The sequence below is a fragment of the Scyliorhinus canicula genome, chromosome 4, assembly GCF_902713615.1.
Source record: "Scyliorhinus canicula chromosome 4, sScyCan1.1, whole genome shotgun sequence".
NCBI classification, from domain to species: domain Eukaryota; kingdom Metazoa; phylum Chordata; class Chondrichthyes; order Carcharhiniformes; family Scyliorhinidae; genus Scyliorhinus; species Scyliorhinus canicula.
This window is the reverse complement of record NC_052149.1, coordinates 107,853,560-107,873,559: the sequence shown is the minus strand read 5'-3', so window position 1 is coordinate 107,873,559 and position 20,000 is coordinate 107,853,560. Positions and strand designations below refer to the sequence as shown.

At 47.6% G+C, this 20,000-nt stretch overlaps 1 protein-coding gene across 1 annotated transcript in view; it reads left to right on the top strand.

Annotated features, from left to right (window-relative positions):
* The first annotated feature begins 3,630 nt into the window (after positions 1-3,630).
* The window catches only part of LOC119964894 (procollagen galactosyltransferase 2-like), a 132,724-nt gene continuing 116,354 nt past the window's right edge, over positions 3,631-20,000 (top strand). Inside the window, exon 1 of the mRNA XM_038794988.1 lies at positions 3,631-3,716. The gene's annotated coding sequence lies outside the window, so the exon portion shown is untranslated. The remainder of the gene's footprint in view (positions 3,717-20,000) is intronic.

The window sequence follows — 20,000 nt, the reverse complement described above, 5'->3', positions numbered from 1 at the left end:
GTCCAGCTCCTCCAAGCGGTCCTGCCACTTTTTGTGAAGTGCCTCGTGCAACTCCACTTTCCCTACGAGGACCACGGCCTCCTCCTCCCTCTCAGCGCCCTGCCGCTGCAACTCCCGAATGGGCGCTTCCTGGGCCGCCTGGGTCCCAAGCAGCTTGTTGGTAGTCGCATTCAGGGAGCCCAGCAGCTCAGCCTTCAGCTCCGCAAAACAGCGCAGAAGAGAGGCCTGCTGCTCCTGCGCCCACTTCCACCAGTCCTCGGGTGTTCCGCCGGCCGCCATTTGTCCTTCTTCCCCCGCTTTTCTTGGGGAGCTGCTGCAGCTTTTTCCTTTGCCCCACTCCGGGTGAGCACCATAAATTATGGGGAATGCTCCTCTAGACACCTTCCCCCACCGGGATTCGTTGAAACATTCGTTGGGGCCCTCAAATCGGCCTAAAAGTCCTTAAGTAGCGGGAGCTGCCGAACGTGCGGCTTAGCTCCGCATAGCCGCAACCGTGATCATGCATTTCGAACAGGTATTACTATCTGCCATGCTCAGCCTGCACGTCAAATGGTTTCTTCAATTGAATGAGCAAATACACTGGTTCATCTGGTGAGGGCGAAGATTCAATCCATGGCCTTTATTAAATTAGCTGTTCCAATCGGGCACAGTAACTGACTGTATGCCAGTGGAAGCCAGCACAGCCCTGAGAGGAAATGGGAAGAATTGTAAATTTGAAGTTGGCATTTCCACCAATTACAGCTTTTATTTCCAGTGTGTTCAGTTTTCCTTCTAATCAGTACAAGCCACGATGAACATTAAGGAAGCTACAGTATAAGCCAAGTAATGATTCAGGTTTACCACACTCACAGCAGGCACAATAGTTCCTGGCCCGAATTCTGCAGTCGGCAGTGAAGGAACAGCACTTGCCATGCTTGATGCTGACAGCTTCCCACAGATTTTTCATGTGGCCATTTGAGCAGTCTCGTGGCTATTGGAGATGTGATCCAGCAGAGCGCCTTTTACAGGGGATCTCTGGTGTGAACAGGGTCAGCAAAGGGATGGCTCTTCAACCAATCAGAATAAGAATTCTGAGAGACTCAGGGCGGGATCTTGTCCCGCTGAAGGCAAATGCCCCCCCCACTTTGCGACGGGTTGCCAGGCAGTGGGGCGGGTGTGCCATATCTCTTGGGCAGCGTCATCTGGGGCTATGCTTTCCAGATAGAAGCTGAGTAAATCTGGCATCCGGGGGTTTCCTGACGGCGTGGGGCTGCCCCACAGTGGGAAACCCCATTGACCGGCTGGCGAGACGGAGAATCCCGCCGGCGGGTATTGGCAGAAATGTGGCGCGGCGGGGCGGAGAATCCAGTTCAGGGTACCCTTTCAGAGGGCAGGTGCAGACTTGATGGGTCAAATGGCCTCCTTCTGCACTGTAGTGATTCTATGATTTCTGGTTATTCTACTTGTGGAAACATCTTTTCGATGTCTTCCCAGTTCCAGGTGCAAAAACCAATACATTTATTTTTGGTGCCATACAGAAGATTGGGTAACAGCACCCAATTATATGTAGCACAAACAGCAGGACATTCATCAACAAATTACTGTCACTCTGACTGTCACTCTTACTATCATTCCTGAGTCAAGCAGACATAAAAAAACTGAAACTTCAATAAATTTGATAAGTTAATTAACAGTGGCAATGTGAGGTTCGTTCACAATGAATTCACTGAGATTTATAATAATGGTTTAATTTATTTTTGAAATGTTTTTTCTGGCTGGTTCTGTAACAATGCCAGTTTTGATGAAAAAAGAGACATCTTGCACTCATCAGGGCATTTGCAAGAACACAACTTGAGGGAAACCAACACATTTCTACAGTATGAGAAGGGGTGCTCTCTGCTCATACAGTATTATTTTGTTGATTTCCGTTGTATTGTATTCTTGCAAATGTCATGGTGAGTGCAAGATGAAAAGCTTTGACAAAAAAGTTGCTTTTTGTTTTAGCGGTGCCGATATGTTTCAGAACCATATCACTATTATTTGTGAATTTCTTTAAATTTGTTTTCCCTGTCCAGTTAAAGCTGCGTGGGTTGATTCTGTGTGCCCTGCCCCATTTGGTGTGAGCAGGATGTTAAGGGCCTAAAAATAGGCCTGGTGATCTATCTGCCTCATCAACAGCAGTGACTCAGCCAGCCGCAAGGGTCTACCTCTGGGTGTTTACAGGCCTCATTTAGGCAACAGGCACCATTTATTATGGAAAACGGGGTACCACCATGACGTGAATAGGATCCCAATCGTCTTTTCAGCCAGAAGTATTGGAGCTGCCACAATACCAGTCAGTTCCACAAATGATGGAAAAGAAAAGTCCCTCTATAGATTAACTTGAATAATTTGTGAATATTGGCAGGACAGAAGTGCCCCTGTGGGGCCCACTGGAATATGATCGCCATTGCTACCCCAGACCACCCCTCTCTGCAATTGCAACCTCCCCTGCCTTAACTTACATTCCCAAAGTTTAATGGCAGCTCCGTCCAATTTTCAGGCACCAATCCGGCGTGTAGAGTCAGGATGACTGTTTAGTGCATTGCACTTTGCCCCTTGAATGAAGTGGAGACTCAAAATCACAGGAAGCCCACAAACACAACCCCTTGTCCAGTTCATGACATGCAGCAGTCTTTCTCTGCTCTGCTTTCCTGCTGCCATCTGTGAGCCAGGGCAGTGTGCATCTTGACCCTTGGGGTATCACTGCAGAACACCATCCCAACCTTAAGCAGAATTCACTAATGCACTGGAATAGTGATCAGAATCGGGAACACAGGCTACTTCCTTTTCATGGACCAGTTTTACTAATGAGAATTCCAACTCCCCTGCTGCCCTTCTGGTCGAAGTCAGCGAACTGAAGAGGGAACTGGTATCAATAGAAGTGAGGATGAAGCCTTCGGACTGTTGCAAAATCTCACCAATTCACTAATATCTTTCTCGGAAGAATGTCTGGCATCCTTACCCAGTCTGGCCTATGTGTGACTCCCAGTCCCACACCAATGTGGCTGGCTCCTAACCACAATCCTGGACAGCTAGCGGTGGGCAATAAATGCCAGCCTTGCCAGAAATTTTCACACCCTGAGAATGAAAATAAAGCTGCGATAAAACCTTGCAGCACAGAAGGATGCCATTCAGTCATCATGTTAGTGCTGGTTCTTTCAGAATAGACCCATGCCTTCCACACAGCTCCACATTGAATTTAGGAATTTCTTTGCTTATTTTAAGTGATAGAGGAATAATTTGTGGAAATGTCAGTATTTTTGTTCTCTCAATGAATTCCTTTGACATCAATAGCATTCAGCATGAGGCATTACAGGACAAGAAACCTGTGAGATAAAGTGTTTTGAAAATGGGGCTGGTGATAGTATCTGTCAGGGTGATATTTTAAATTACTCTCTTCCCTCAACAACAGTCCAATACCAAGCAGATTTATAAACTGCCCGCCTTTATTTAGTGCTGACAGAAAAGCAACATCCTTTTGTATTTAAAGTAAGATCAATTTGTTTCCTGATCTACTGATTTTAAATGCTACTTCAGTTCAGTTTGTCTTACCAATGATGATTTTATCTGTGTCTTTTCTATAGGGTTGCCACGGACCACAACACAGACAAAACAACAGCAATTCTGCGGGAATGGTTAAAGAATGTTCAGAAGGCCTATCATTATGTGGAGTGGCGGCCCCTGGATCATCCCAAGTGAGTGGTCTACATTGCTCGGCCACCTCAGTCAATCTCGTCCGCTCGTATGAATTTTTGATTTAGGTGGTTTCCAAATATTTTCATAGAAACGTTGTTCTGCAAAGCTTGGTGCAATTGATGTCTGGAAATGCACCTTGAAAATTTAATTACAGCAATTAAAGGGGCATTGCATTTCCTTCATCCAATAAAAGGTTTGGGGAACTGTTTTTAATACACTGAGGTAAATCACACCAGCACTGTGCTACAAACATTCAACGCTGTCCTGACAAAAGTAACTTATTTCATTTTGCTGCATCTGTTCCTCCTCAAATATTGATCAGGAATGCCAAGCATTTTCCCTTTAATGAAGGCATTGTACATTTCGGATTTATTGTACCAGACAGCAACGTAACTTCAGATCTTTTTTCCCTGGAGTACACAGGGCAATTTGCATAAGTGCCTGGCCTCTTTAAATCTGTTTGCATGGCCATGTATGCAAGGTAATTTAAGGATGCCAACTTTTGCACAGTAACTCTTGGGTTGCTGCATGGCCACAGTTTGGAGGGAACATTCCCAGACATTGGTGCCATGGACCTGCGAAGCATCACTGGTTCGCAATGAGCAACGCTTGACACATTTTGAAATCCGAACTACCTTTACGTGCACACCAAAGATACGTACAAGGGAGGGATTGATGCAATCTTTACACAGAAAGTAGGAGCCTTTGCTTTTCGGCGGGAATTCAGCTGTTGGAGTGGGCGGAGCTACAGAGTGGAGCGGTGAGTATTTAAACTAGCTGCTTGGCAGATTCCAGTCTTTTCAGCAGGAATTCAGCTGTTGGAGTGGGCGGAGGTACAGAGTCGAGCAGTGAATATTTAAACTAGCTGCTTCGCTGCTTAAACAGCGGCCACAGGGTCTTTGGGGTTAAATTTGAAGCGTGACATCATAGCAAAGCAGTAACCTGATTGGGGTGCGGTACGTTTCAGCGCCGCCGTTTCAGCGCAGCTGTTTCAGCGCCGCCGTTTCAGCGCAGCTGTTTCAGCGCTGCCGTTTCAGCGCCAGGACTTTTCAGCGCCAGAAAAAAAAAATTCTCCAATGTTGTCATATAGTTATGACCGAATTTTTTTTGGCACTAAGCAATTTACAAATCTGTAAGTTCATAAAATGAAATAAAACTCAAGTGTTAACAAAATGTTTTTATTGTAAAAGATCCACTTATAAAGATCCAAAAACAGTACATTAAAACAATTTACAAATCTGTAAGTTCATAAAATCAATCATTAAAAAGAAAGTTCATTGGACATTCATTGGATATTCATTGGAAAAAACGCATTTAGTTTGTTAAATTGTGCCCTATTGAACGAAGGTAGTCAATTTCATTCCTGCTGCCATATTCGGAAACAATTTTCAATATCCTCTCATCAGCTTTTCTATATTTAAGTAATTTTAATTGAGGTTCATTGCCAGCTAAAAGTTTCTCGAAGTGCTCGTCTCTTCCCTTTTGAACATGCTTAAGGACATCAATGAACTTCCAGATAGTTGGGTGTGACATTAACAGTTCACTTTTCAATCTCCTGTTGGCCGCCTCAGCATAGTTATTTGTTCTGTCATCCCCATCTAATGTTCTTTGATACATATTCCACATCTCGGTAGGAAATAAAGGACTTTGTCTGCCCGCTCCTCGGCGATTAGGACGGCCGATATAATTGTCTTCGAAATAGTTTTAAACCGGAATTAACTCCTCCGGTAAATTACCTGCTAAAGAATCCACGTGACTGTCAAGGTCGTCAACTGGCACAAAATATAGGGCAGTTATCATTTTCGAATGTAATGCAAAATCGGGATTGCTCTTATATAAACGCATGAGACGAAAACCACTTATCTGCCTAAGTATATTTTGAGACAGATGAAAAAGGCAGCCTCTTACTTCTATATTGGGGAAGGAGTCTTTCATGGCGGTAAAAGCAGCGCGTTCAAAATCACAATTGATAATGGCAGGTCCTGCGTTTGTAATCATCTCTTTTACCGTTGCAAACAACATCATATAGGTCGCATACTGTTTGTTTTGTAAAAGCACGTACAATACAGGGTGAACTCCGTTATTTTTCCTAACCATGATGATATAAACTTGATAAAATAGGTGTGGTGCTACCGCAAATGTTCCGTCAGCATACCAAGTCGTGGAAGTTGCCATGTGTTCTAACCAACTCTCTCTCCCAAATATAATAATCCGTTCGTTGTTCGTACCACTATCCTTTAAACAGAAATTTTCCTCGGTTTCTGGGGTGGGTTTATACATCATGTATTCATGAGGTAACTGAAGCTCTTGAATCGATCTTGGATTATCGGGGACCTGATTAACTTCGTCTCGTTTTCTACGAATAATTTTTCGCATTGCCTGCCTGTTTGGTAACTGTGCCATACCTGCCACGGACATTTTTTCAATGCACTTGTTGATAATCGTACTTGGAGGCTCACAAGTCTTTTCAACCCGGTCTCTCGCATCAGTTATGACCTTTTCCACTTCGATAGCAACTGCAGATGGGGGATGAGTATGTTCGTTGATCTTTTCGATCACCTCTCTTTCTAACGTGTGAATGCGGGCCTTGCACCTACCATCCTCATGGCATCGCCAAAACTTAACTTGCTTTTGTTTCTTGCTTTCTTTGTCGAAACGAAAACCTTCATGACAGAACTTCTCTCTGCCTCGCTTGCTTTTCACTGATTCAGCCATGGGTTTAAAGATATGGAACTTACCAAATTTACCAAAAGAAATTGACCAAATAACTAAGTAAGTATAAAAACTTGTTAACAAAACTCTAACATTATCTAAACAGTAATCATAATAAAACTCCAACAAAATCTAAAGACAGTTAGAACGATGAAACGACCAAATAACTAAGTGTAAAAGCTGGTATACCTGTGTCATACCTGTGACCATACTCAAGAATGATTTCTGAATGAATGAGCGCTGAAACGTCCTGGCGCTGAAATATTTGACGCTGAAATATTTGGCGCTGAAACGTCCTGGCGCTGAAACGGCGGCGCTGAAACGTCGGCGCTGAAACGGCGGCGCTGAACTGTCCCATTCCCACCTGATTGGCTGGTAAGGAAAGTGCTCCAATTAGCAGTAGCTGGGAGAAATTTAACTCTTTGTGTGTTGGTAAGTATTATGATGTGTAGCCACCTAAGATGGACACTGGGCTACAAAATGGAGAACTGCTAAGGCTGCAGGGAAAAACAGTCTTAGCAAGGACAAGCAGTTTGCAGGAGACTAATTAGCATTCTGCACGTACAGAAACCAGTTTTTGGCCAGGTGCAGAGTTTCAGCCAAAGGTGTAAATGGCAACAAGATCTACATAGTAATGAGGTGATCCAGATCCTGACCCCGCACAATAGAAACATTTAAGTATGAATGGATGCTTTTGAGTAGACGCCCAGACAGAACGGCACCACAGTATCCAACACAAAGAACCATAGGGACCGCCCTACCCATCGAGGAACGACCCTCAGATTGGGGGGTTTAGAAGATATCGATTGGGAAAGGTCCAATCGATACATGACAGATAAAAGGCCTGCCCCACGGGGGCACGGACTTCTAAGACCTATAAAAGTAGACCCCACACATGGTTCGGTCTGTTTTGTCGCTCCGGCTCCGCTTTGCTGCCACATCGCATCCTGACTCCAGTTCCATCACCAGCCGTTGAGCCACCAGCCATCGAACTGTAAGTGCCAATACAACGATCGCTACTTGATCCAGACCTTGCTAGATCCTGACAACTTTAAGTACCTGAGAGTTGCAGACCAAGAACGGGACGAAGGCCTTGCTCCCTGACCTTGCCTGTTCCTGTCTAGATAAGTATTTTAGTTGTTTAGTATTAGAAGTAAGTTAGTCTCTTTAGCGTATGCATGTGTATTTATTATATTTGTCATAATAAATATCAATCGTTTGGACTTACTAATCGGTGTACAGATTTATTACTTTGAACCTGACCTTGATATACTTGTGAGGTGTCTAAATACGGCACCTGGCGACTCCTGCGCACAATTACATACACAGAGCCATAGTAGTGTTAAGCACACGGCCTTTAAATGGAGGCGTGTTAATACACTCCAGTAAAACGAGCAACAGATGGGTAAGTAAAATCTTTATTCCTTTCACTTATTCATTATTTGATATTATATTTGTAATCAGTTAAGGTAAAGTGTAAAAATGGCAGGAGATCCCAGACCCGTGTTATGCTCCTCGTGTTCAATGTGGGAGCTCACGGACGCGGCCGATGCCCCTGACTCCTTCATGTGCGGGAAGTGTGTCCAGCTGCAGCTCCTGTTAGACCGCATGACGGCTCTGGAGCTGCGGATGGACTCACTTTGGAGCATCCGTGATGCTGAGGAGGTCGTGGATAGCACGTCCAGTGAGTTGATCACACCGCAGATCAGGAGTGGTGAGGGAGACAGGGAATGGGTGACCAAAAGGCAGAGAAAGAGCAGGAAGACAGTGCAGGTGTCCCCTGCGGTCATCTCCCTCCAAAACAGGTATACCGTTTTAGATACTGTTGGGGGAGATGACTCACCAGGTGAAGGCAGTAGTCGCCAGGTTCATGGCACCGTGGCTGGCTGTGCTGCACAGACAGGGCAGGAAAAAGACTGGCAGGGCTATAGTCATAGGGGATTCAATCATTAGGGGAGTAGACAGGCGTTTCTGTGGTCGAAAACGAGACTCCCGAATGGTATGTTGCCTCCCGGGTGCACGGGTCAGGGATGTCTCAGATCGGCTGTAGGACATACTGAAGGGGGTGGGTGAACAGCCAGTTGTCGTGCATATAGGCACCAACGATATAGGTAAAAAAATGGGATGAGGTCCTACAATCAGAATTTAGGGAGTTAGGAGATAAGTCAAAAAGTAGGACCTCAAAGGTAATAATCTCAGGATTTCTACCAGTGCCACGAGACAGTCAGAGTAGAAATTCAAGAATAGTCAGAATGAATACGTGGCTTGAGAGATGGTGCAGGAGGGAGGGGTTCATATTTTTGGGATGTTGGAACCGGTTCTGGGGGTGGTGGGACCATTACAAAGCGGATGGTCCACACCTGGGCAGGACTGGAACCAATGTCCTAGGGGGTGCTTTTGCTAACACTGTTGGGGAGGTTTTAAACTAATGTGGCAGGGGGATGGGAACCAGATTAGGAACTTAGAGGTCAGTAAAGAGGCAGCAACTAAAGCTAGTAAGGTACTATATAACAAACTCATTGTGACTAAGGGGAAGAGTAGACAGAGAAGAGATGATGAATGCAAAGGACGGGTGGTTTGAGGTGCATTTGTTTTAATGCGAGAAGTGTAGCAGGTAAGGCAGATGAATTTAGGGCTTGGATTAGGACCTGGGAATATGATGTTATTGGTATTACTGAGACTTGGGTGAGGGAAGGGCAAGATTGGCAACTAAATATCCCAGGGTATAGATGCTTCAGGAGGGATAGAGAGGGAGGTAAAAGGGGTGGAGGAGTTGCATTACTGGTCAGAGATGATATCACAGCTGTGATTAAGGAGGGCACTATGGAATATTTGAGCTCTGAGGCAATATGGGTAGAGCTAAGAAATAGGAAGGGTGCAGTAACATTGTTGGGACTTTGCTACAAGCCTCCAAAAAGCGAGCGTGAAGTAGAGGTACAGATGTGTGGACAGATTATAGAAAAATGTAGGAGCAATAGGGTGGTCATGATGGGAGATGTTTAACTTCCCCAACATTGAATGGGACTCATGTAGTGTTGGAGGCGTAGATGGAGCAGAATTTGTAACGAGCATCCAGGAGTGTTTTTTAGAGCAGTATGTAAATAGTCCAACTTGGGAAGGGGCAATACTGGACCTGGTATTGGGGAATGATCCCAGCCAGGTGGTTGAAGTTTTAGTCAGTGATTACTTTGGGAATAGTGATCACAATTCCATAAGTTTTAGAATACTCATGGACAAAGACGAGAGTGGTCCGAAAGGAAGAGTGCATAATTGGGGAAAGGCCAAGTATAACAAAATTCGGCGGGAGCTAGGGAATGTGGATTAGGAGCAGCTGTTTAAGGGTAAATCCACATTTGAAATGTGGGAATCTTTTAAGGAAAGGTTGATTAGAGTGCAGGACAGACATGTCCCTGTGAAAATGAGGGATAGAAATGGCAAGATTAGGGAATCCTGGCTGACGGGTAGTTTGTGAGAGTATTCACCAAGGAGAGGGACATGATGGATGTTGAGGTTAGGGATGGATGTTTAAATACTCTAGGTCAAGTCGCCATAAGGAAGGGGACGTTTTGGGTATTCTAAAAGGCATTAAGGTGGACAAGTCCCCAGGTCCGGATGGGATCTATCCCAGGTTACTGAGGGAAGCGAAGGACGAAATAGCTGGGGCCTTAACAGATATCTTTGCAGCATCCTTGAGAACGGGTGAGGTCCCGGAGGACTGGAGAATTGCTAATGTTGTTCCTTTATTTAAGAAGGGTAGCAGGGATAATCCAGGGAATTATAGACCTGTGAGCTTGACGTCAGTGGTAGGCAAACTGTTGGAGAAGATACTGAGGGATAGGATCTATTCACATTTGGAAGAAAATAGACTTATCAGTGATAGGCAGCATGGTTCTGTGCAGGGAAGGTCATGTCTTACAAACCTAATAGAATTCTTTGAGGAAGTGACAAAGTTAATTGATGAGGGAAGGGCTGTAGATGTCATATACATGGACTTCAGTAAGGCGTGTGATAAAGGTTTCCATGGCAGGTTGGTGGAAAAAGTGAAGTCGAATGGGGTTCAGGGTGTACTAGCTAGATGGATAAAGAACTGGCTGGGCAACAGGAGACAGAGAGTAGTGGTGGAAGGGAGTATCTCAAAATGGAGACGGGTGACTAGTGGTGTTCCATCGGGATCCTGCTCGGACCACTGTTGTTTGTGATATACAAAAATATCTGGACAAAGGTATAGGTGGTCTGATTAGTAAGTTTGCAGATGAGACTAAGATTGGTGGAGTTGCAGATAGCGAAGGGGACTGTCAGAGAATACAGAAAAATATAGATAGATTGGAGAGTTGGGCAAAGAAATGGCAGATGGAGTTCAATCCAGGCAAATGTGAGGTGATGCATTTTTGAAGATCCAATTCAAGAGTGGACTATACGGTCAATGGAAGAGTCCAGGGGGAAAATTGATGTACAGAGAGATCTGGGAGTTCAGGTCCATTGTACCCTGAAGGTGGCAACGCAGGTCGATAAAGTGGTCAAGAAGGCTACAGCATGCTTGCCTTCATTGGACGGGGTATTGAGTACAAGAGTCGGCAAGTCATGTTACAGTTGTATAGGACTTTGGTTGGGCCACATTTGGAATACTGCGTGCAGTTCTGGTCGCTACATTACCAGAAGGATGTGGATGCTTCAGAGAGGGTGCAGAGGAGATTCACCAGGATGTTGCCTGGTATGGAGGGTGCGAGCTATGAAGAAAGGTTGAGTATATTAGGATTGTTTCCGTTGGAAAGATGGAGGTTGAGGAGGGACCTGATTGAAGTCTACAAAATTATGGGAGGTATGGACAGGGTGGATAGCAACAAGCTTTTTCCAAGAGTGGGGGTGTCAATTACAAGGGGTTACAATTTCAAGGTGAGAGGGGGAAATGTTTAAGGGAGATGTGCGTGGAAAATTCTTTACGCAGAGGGTGGTGGGTGCCTGGAACGCATTGCCAGTGGAGGTGGTAGAGGTGGGCACGATAGCATCATTTAAGATGTATCTAGACAGATACATGAATGGGCAGGGAGCAGAGGGATACAGATCCTTGGAAAATAGACGAGAGTTTTAGATAGAGGATCTGGATCGGCGCAGGCTGGGAGGGCCGAAGCGCCTATTCCTGTGCTGTAATTTTCTTTGTTCTTTGTTCTTTTGTTCTTTCCAGCCTGCTTTGCTAATCATTATGATCCGGGCTGATTATTCAACTCAAAACCTGTTTCCACTTTCCCATATCTTTTGATCCCATTCGCCCTAAGAACTATCTAACTTCTTCTTGAAAACACAGGAAAGAATTTCCCGGCCTTTGGGATTCTCTATTCCCTCCGGCAGTGCACCACTGACCCCCTCCCCTACAATGGGTTTCCCGGCGGTTTGGGGCGTCTTCAATAGAAAATCCCATTGACAAGCGGCTGCCAAGAAAAACGCTGCAGGGGAACCGAATTCTTGCGCCCCACAATCTTTTGGCTTCAGCTGCTTTATTCAGAATAAATGGTAAGGGGCCAAACCACAGTCACATCTAGTGTGAGTCTGCCGAAAAGGCCTTGGTAAATATTTTTATTTAAGTTCTCTGTCGAATCTTAGTGGGCCAGAAGGAACAGGGCTTAATCAGGCGATCGAACCACCAGGCAGGAGATTCCAGGCCATTCCTCGAGTCAAAATCAGACCTTGAAAATTCTGAGAAAGGATGGGCACGCAAGAGTTTGCTTACAGGTGTGGAACTTCACTTCTGCAACAGTGATGCACCATGTGTATTGGTATGAATACTCTATTATTTTAAGACCTTAACGATAGTGATGTTTAAGGGGTATCTTGACAAATACGTGAAGAGTATGGGAATAGAGGGATAAGGGCCCCAGAAGTGTAAAAGGTTTTAGGTTAGATGAGCAGCATGGTCGGCATAGGCATGGAGGGCTGAAGTGCCTGTTCCTGTGCTGTACTTTTCTTTGTTCATTGTTCTTTCTTACCTAAATTGTATTAGATCATCAAGATTCTGTAACAATGATTGTCAAGGAACTGCAAAATGCCAGGGGGCAACCAAGTTGCAAACCTGTTTCAACATTTGGAGCGCAGTTTAGTTTGAAAGAATAGCTAACCTCAAAATTGTTCAATGGGTGAATTTTACAGTCCTCCACCCACACCTGTTTTTTTGCAGGGGTGGCGGGGAAAGGGCACATCAAATATGATGAGCGGCTCGCCAACCATCTTCTTGCCCACCCTGACCCATTCCCCATAATACGGTGGGTGAGAAAGGTGCTCACTAGCTGGGTTCTTAACTGCCCAGTTAAGGGGAAATTAAGATGCAATTAACATCCTCATTTTGCCTCCACTGCTATAATGTGCTGTGCTTTGGAAGGCGGACGAAAGTGGGCAGCTCCTATTTCATCAACCGAGGGTAAAAAGCATGACGATAGGGTGCATATCTCCTTTGGGGATGTGCCCGGTGCACATCTGTGGCACAACTCCCGCCCCCCCCCCCCCCCCCCAAGATGGTAGCCTCCGCACATTAACACTCCCCCACAGCCTCCAAACTTGACCCCCCAGCCCCTTCCCACCCGCCCCTAGAATGTCTTATCTCTCACCACCCAAAAATCCCAAGTTTCGTTCAGTTCGGTATTCATGATGTCTCCTGACTGGGTCTGCTTGCAGTCCCAGCAGCACCCACTGCTGAGTTTTGGCGCTGCTGAGGCTGCAAGATCTGTGAGCCTGGGAAATAATTTTTTAAAAGCAGCCTTTGCATCAGCCTTTGCAGTATTATTTCCCACTGACATTCGTTATAATGTTTAGATCAACATAGCTCAAAGAGGGTGAACAGGCATGGCACTGACTGAAGAAATGGCCCAATTATAGAGAACAGAAGCTCTGTTTATTGCTGAAGAAAGAGACATGTTGTTGAAGCTTTTCGTCTTGCACTCATCAGGGTAAATGCAAGAATACCAAATTTCGAAGGCCGTGAACAGCTCGGGTAATGAGTCAGTGGACAGAACCAATAGAAATCAGTCAGCAACTAAATTGAGCATAGTTGATGATCACTTTGAATAGCACTGACCAGGGGTCCCTTGTGCTGCTGAACACATGTTCAACCATGTGTGTTTGAGAATGCAACGACAGAACTAGCATCAAATCAGCATCACACACTGACTGAGGCTTGATTTTTCCATTCTGTATACTAATGGCTCATGATTCTATATCCCTCACCAAAATGAAGCCCAACAAAGATTATGCCAGAAATGGATATATGTGGCACTGATCTGTTACCAAGATGGCCACTGTCATCACAAATGACGCATGCTATTGAGCCAGGTGTTGTGGTCAATGTGAGTTAGTGGCCCATGGATGGGGAAGACATTACAATAAGGAGCATGAATAAACAACATGCACAATCTACTGGAGTTCTTTTAAAACAAAATGTCCTACAGGTTTCACTCGCTTCAAGCCAGAATCTCTAATCTATGCACAACTTACAAAGTGTCATTCACTAGTAGCAAAGAACTATCATTTTGCTTTTCCTGTAAGAATATACGGGTGGATTTTACAGTGGGGTTGTGTATTGCAGCAACACCTGCTTTTATTTGAATGCCTGTGACGAATTTCTTGTTACGTTTCTTTGATGACAGGTTGACTTGGTTCAGGACTTCACCTTCCCCTTTCTGAAGGAGGATGTTGAGTTCAACACAAGCAGTAGTGAATCAGTTCCCCCATTCTACTGCCCACGTTGTCATTGTCACACACCTGCCAGAGGTGAAGTTCAGGAGCCCCTGAATCAAAACATCAGCACAGGGTCAGTCAGTGCGCCCTGCCAATGATGCCCCCACTGATCTAACAGCCTTCATTTGGTTCCCCCAGGCACTATTCTGACGAAATCAGACCAAAACATTGGAGCAATTCCAGGTTCTCACATGTGATGAAACCCAAGCAAACAGCACTGAAAACTGCAAGGGAGAAGTGGGCTGACTACATATTGGTGAGCGACATTTCAGGCTACAGTTTCTTTTGAAACAATTGACGGTCCTCTTTGCCAATTATTAATTAGGATGGCTAAAACTACTTTTCAGTTCAATGGCTCACCACCTCTGTAGTTGGTAGAAAATACGAAGAGACGTATCAAAGATTCTCGATTTTCTACCACCTTTGCGAGACCTTTTAAATTGCTTGGGCCAAACTGGGTGAGATTAGTAATGAGGCAGTCACACCAAATTGGATACCTAATTATGAAAAGGCTTGGGAACAAAGTAAATATTGTAGCACAGGTATTTAAATTCCTGTACTAGTCACAGGCTGACATTGCACTTTATCAATATCTGCTGTTTGGGTGAGTTGAAGGAAGTGGGGAGAAGCATCAAGATTGGCACAGATCTGTTGGACCAAATGGCTTATTTCCACGTTATAAATTCTGAGGAATACTATGCAGTTTGGCTCAGCTGGTCTGAAATTCTGTTATTCCAGTAGCTCTTGAAGAGCCTTCCCCACCCCTATTCCCTCCCCAAAACCTCTACTCCCTCACATAAGTTGGAACCAGCTGCTCAGTTTGTTCACCCTCCAGAATTGTCCTGGAATCTCCAAGAATGCAAGATTACTCTCCTGAGCACAGCTTTTTTTCATTAATTCATTCATGTATTGTGGGCGTGGCTGGCAAGACCAACATTTATTGCCCATCTTTAATTGCCCTTGGGAAAGTGTGGGGAGCTGCCTTCTTGAACCGCCACAGTCAATGTAGTATAGGTACATCCAGAGTGCAGTTAGGAAGGGAGTTCCAGGATTTTGACTCAGTGACAGTTAAGGAACAATGATATATTTCCAAGTCAGGATGGTGAGTGACTTAGAGGGGAACTTCCAGGTAGTGGTGGTCCCATGTGCCTGCTGCTCTTATCCTTCTAGATGGTGGTAGTCGTGGGATTGGGAGGTGTGTTTTTACAATGCAACTTGTAGATGGTACACACAGACGCCACTGTGCATCAGAGGCGGAGGGAGCAAATGTTTGTCGATGTAGTGCCAATAAAGTGGGTTGCTTTGTCCTAGGTGGTGTTGAGCTTCCTGATGGTTGTTGGAGCTGCACTCACCCAGGCAAGTGGGGTGTATTCCAATACATTCTTGACTTATGCCTTGTAGATGGTGAACAGGTTTGGGAGGGTCAGGAGGTGAGAGGCTAGTGTTCCTAGCCTCTGACCTGCTCTTGTAGCCACAGTGTTTACATCACTAGTCCAGTTGAGTGCTTAGCCAATGTAATCCCCAGGATTTTGACAGTGTGGGATTCAGTAATGGTAATGTCATTGAATATGAAGGGGTAATGGTTAGATCCTCTTTTATTGGACATGACCATTGCCTGGCACTTGTACGGCACAAATGTTATTTGCCACTGATCAGCCCAAGCCTGGATATTGTTCAGGGCTTGCTGCATTTGGACATGGACTGCTTTATTCACTGAGGAGTCGCGAATGGTGCTGAACGTTGTGCAATCATCAGGTAACTTCCCCATTTCTGTCCTAATGATGGAAGGAAGGTCATTGATGCAGCAGCTGAAGATAGTTGGGCCTGGGACACTACCCTGAGGGATTTTTGCAGTGATGTCCTGGGACTTATATGATTGACCTTCGACAACCAGTTGAGAGTTTTCCCTGATTCCCATTGACTCCAGTTTAGCTTATAATATTGCTTATTGTCACAAGTAGGCTTCAATGAAGTTACTGTGAAAAGCCCCCAGTCGCCACATTCCGGCGCCTGTTCGGGGAGGCTGGTATGGGAATTGAACCTGCGCTGCTGGCCTTGTTCTGCATTACAAGCCAGCTGTTTAGCCCACTGTGCCAAATCAGCCCCTCGGGCTCCTTGATGCTAAGGCAGTCACTTTCCACTGGAGGGTTGACTCCTGGGTGACAGGGGTTATCCGCTACGGTTGACGCCTATCCGGAGGCCACAGACCGACGCGGAGACCCGCTACAACGACGCCTATGAAATCACAGAGGTGTGAACATGCAGTGCTTTGGCATCCTGAATATGCAGTCCAGGTGTTCGCCCATTCCCCCCTTCGCACTCCAGCTGCCTCTCCATCCTAAGTTCACCCTCAACGTCCTAAGGGCTCTGACCGGGAGAGGGAGTGCCGAAGGCTGACCTGGAGTCTCCCTAAAGGGAACCCCGCAGAACCAGGGCCCCCAGAAAATGCCCGCCAGGGGCATTTGGAGTTTGCACATTCTCCTCGTGTTTCCGTGGGTTCGCTCCACAACCCAAAAGATGTGCAGGCTGGGTGGATTGGCCAAGCTATATTGTCCCTCATTTGGAAAAAATTAATTGGGTATTCTAAATTTAGAAAACAAAACAATGCCAATTCTCAATTAGCAATTGCCTTCAGCTGTGTGGCCAGAGGCCGCCACAGTCTGAGGGAGTTAAAGTGACCTTTACCATATTATTATGGACAGGGCGCTGTCCTGGAGTGCTCGGTGGGATGGACGGCATCCCACCGAGCCCCCCCCCCCGAGCATGGGAGCAGCAGCTCCAGTACCCCCGGGTAGATTTCCTGGTTTCGAAGATGGCTACTCACCTCCCCCACTCTCCACAGTAGCCATCATGCGAGCTACACATTTTTAAATAGGTGTGCTAAAGGGCGCCCATGTGATCCCTGACTGGGGTGCCGATCAGATCACGGAGGCCGTTGGATAGGGATCCTTCCCATTACCAATATGGAGATTGGCCTGAATTGGCGATTATTAGTTTCTCGCCATGTCAAAGCGGGAACGGATTTCGCCATTCGGAACGGGCCGGTTAGATCAGAAACCAATCCACGCCCGGCGCTGATCCTGATTTTAGCCTCTCCTGCAATCTAACTCCTGCACGGAACCGTGCCTGCGCAACGCACCCATCAGATCACACCCAGAGTCTTTGAATAGTTTGAAGACAGAGCTAGATAGGGTCTTGATTAACAAAGGGGTCAAAGGTTATTATGGGGTTAGGCAGGAATGTGGGTTGTGTTACAATCAGATCTGCCACGTGTTATTGAATGGCCGAACAGGGTTAAAGGGCCGAGTGGCCGACACCTGCACCTAATTCCTATGTTCATATGTATACTGCAAAACAATTTATGTATTCAGGACATTGTTCTTAATCCCAGGGGCGCGATTCTCCGCACTCACGCCGGTTCGGAGAATAGCGCGCTGCGCAAATTTTCACGGCGACGCTGGTCCGACGCCCTCCCTGTGGGAGGGGGTGGGGGGGAAGGGACTGCACACCCGGCACCGAAGTTTCACTGCTCGTCAACCCCAGCGACACTCGGTCACCATCACGAATCCTGTGGATGTGGAACAATCACACGGTATTACAAGTAAGGTGGAACAGTGCGTTTAATGTGAACAAACATTTACAGGTGCCCTAGCCCCTACAACTAAACTGTGCCCTTCACCCGTGCCAACTTACTCTGTGTCTCACTTTGTTGCCTTACGGGCCCTACCACTACGTCTAAGTGATTCCCCAGATGATACAGCAGGAGTGGAGGAGGACTGCTGCGAATCGCCCCCTTCGACTAGTTTCTCCTTCGGCAAGCGTTTCCTGGGGCGACCCGGCCTTGATGGGCCAGGCTGCTCTGCGGGCGCCTCGGGTGACGTTGTGCCACCCTGCTCTGCCTGCTGCCCACCCGATGCACCAGGGATGGGACGGGGGGATGTCGAGAATTCCGGGACGTCCCGTGATGGAGTTAATGGGACGGGCCCCGAAACCTCCTCCCTCGGGGAGCCCGGTGGCCCCCGGGCCTCACTTTGGGACAGAGGTGCGAGTGGGGAGGTGCCCCGTCCCGCCACCGACACCTGGTACTGCAAGTCCTGGAGGCCTGCAACGGTATCCACCAGGATCCGAAGGTTTGCAGAGTCGGAGTCCAGGGAGTTAGACATTCCCGCCAGGGAGTGTGTGACCTCAACCTGTGAGTGCACGACGCCATCCAGCACGTGTGTCAGGCGGTTGATGCTCTCCGCGACTGACTGCTGCGACTGGGCCATGACCTGCTGAGACTCGGCCAAGGCCCGCAGCACGCCGGCAATGTCGTTTTGGCTCTGGCGCATTGCTGCCTGTGAGAGGGCAACCCTGTCCAGGGCCGAGGATGACGCGTGCACGTGAAGCCCAACGTCTTGCATAACCTGACCCATGGCTGAATCCGTTTCACCCATTGCCTCCACCGCGGATACCACCCGTGCGGTGTCGGCCTGGGTTTCTGCCATGAGCGGCACCACTCCCTGCTCGTGGACATGGTTCGACTCCTCTAACAGCGTCTGCAGAGTCTGGAAGACAGCCCTCATCCCGTCATTGTGTCCCTGGGTTTCTTGATGCATCGGCTGTGCGGGTGGGTTGAGAAAGTCCAGGAACTCTGAAAACGTCTGGGAGCCAGCTGCATGCTGGGCCTGGCCTGGCCTCCGCCAATCCGGGCACTCGGCTGCTCCGACCTCCACCTGCTGTACCTGCTCAGCTGTGATGTGCGACCCAGACTGTGACCCAGGAGCCTCATCACTAAATAGGCCAGCCGGGGTGTGCGTCTCTGGGATGGTGGATGGTGTGGGAGACAGCTGTGCCGCAAGCTCGAGGTTGTCTTGGGTGGACGCCTCCTCGATGTAATCGGCCCGCAGGGAGGCCGCAGGGCGTTCGCAGGCCATTTCTTTATCTAGCGGTGTCGCCGCCCTCTGGGCGTCCTGCTCCACAGATTCTGTTGGGGAGGATGGGACTCCCCGCTGATCGGGCACCCTCTGTCGTGCGGCCCCGGGTGAGGTGGGGGCAGATGCCTGTGTCCGTCTGGAGCCAGACGGCCCTGGTCGTTCGGCATCACGTCCTAGGGAAGAGAATGAAACGGGTTATTTAGAGATGCTCGGCCGGGCGCTGGACGGTCCCAGTGGGCAGAGTGTGAAGGGACAGAGGATGGGGGAGGTGTCCCAGTGGGCAGGGTGTGTGATGGGACAGAGGATGGGGGAGGTGTCCAAGTGGGCAGGGTGTGTGAAGGGACAGAGGATGGGGAGGTGCCCAAGTGGGCAGGGTGTGTGAAGGGTCAGAGGATGGGGGAGGTGTCCAAGTGGGCAGGGTGTGTGAAGGGACAGAGGATGGGGGAGGAGGGGTGTTTGTCATGCAGGGTTGTCTCACTTGTTGCAGCTCCGCCAACCTCGCATTGCGCGATCTCCCGAGTAGCAGATCCGCCAACAAGGTCCAGGGCCCTCTGCTCAAAAGTGGTGAGGGGCCGCAGGATGGGCGAACCCCCTCCCGTCTTGTTCCGCTCACGGGTGTTGTGAGCGGTCTTGTCCTGTTGGGGGAGGGGGCATAGGTAGATCATTACGATACGGCAGGTATCAGCAGTCCGTTCAGATGCTGGTACAGTTTGGGGGTCAAGTTGTAATAAGACAATTGTATCTCTCCACGGGGGCCAGAGCGCTGGGTCTGTGACAACTTTGTGAACCACCCTCAACTCACTCTGCCCCAACCCCCTCCACCCCCCGTGCCAGGGGGGGAGGTGGGTGATTAAGTAAAGTGGGGGGAGGGATGGTTGTGACCCGGGGGCACCCTCTTGGCACTTACCCTGGCAGCCCTGGTGAGGTTGTGCA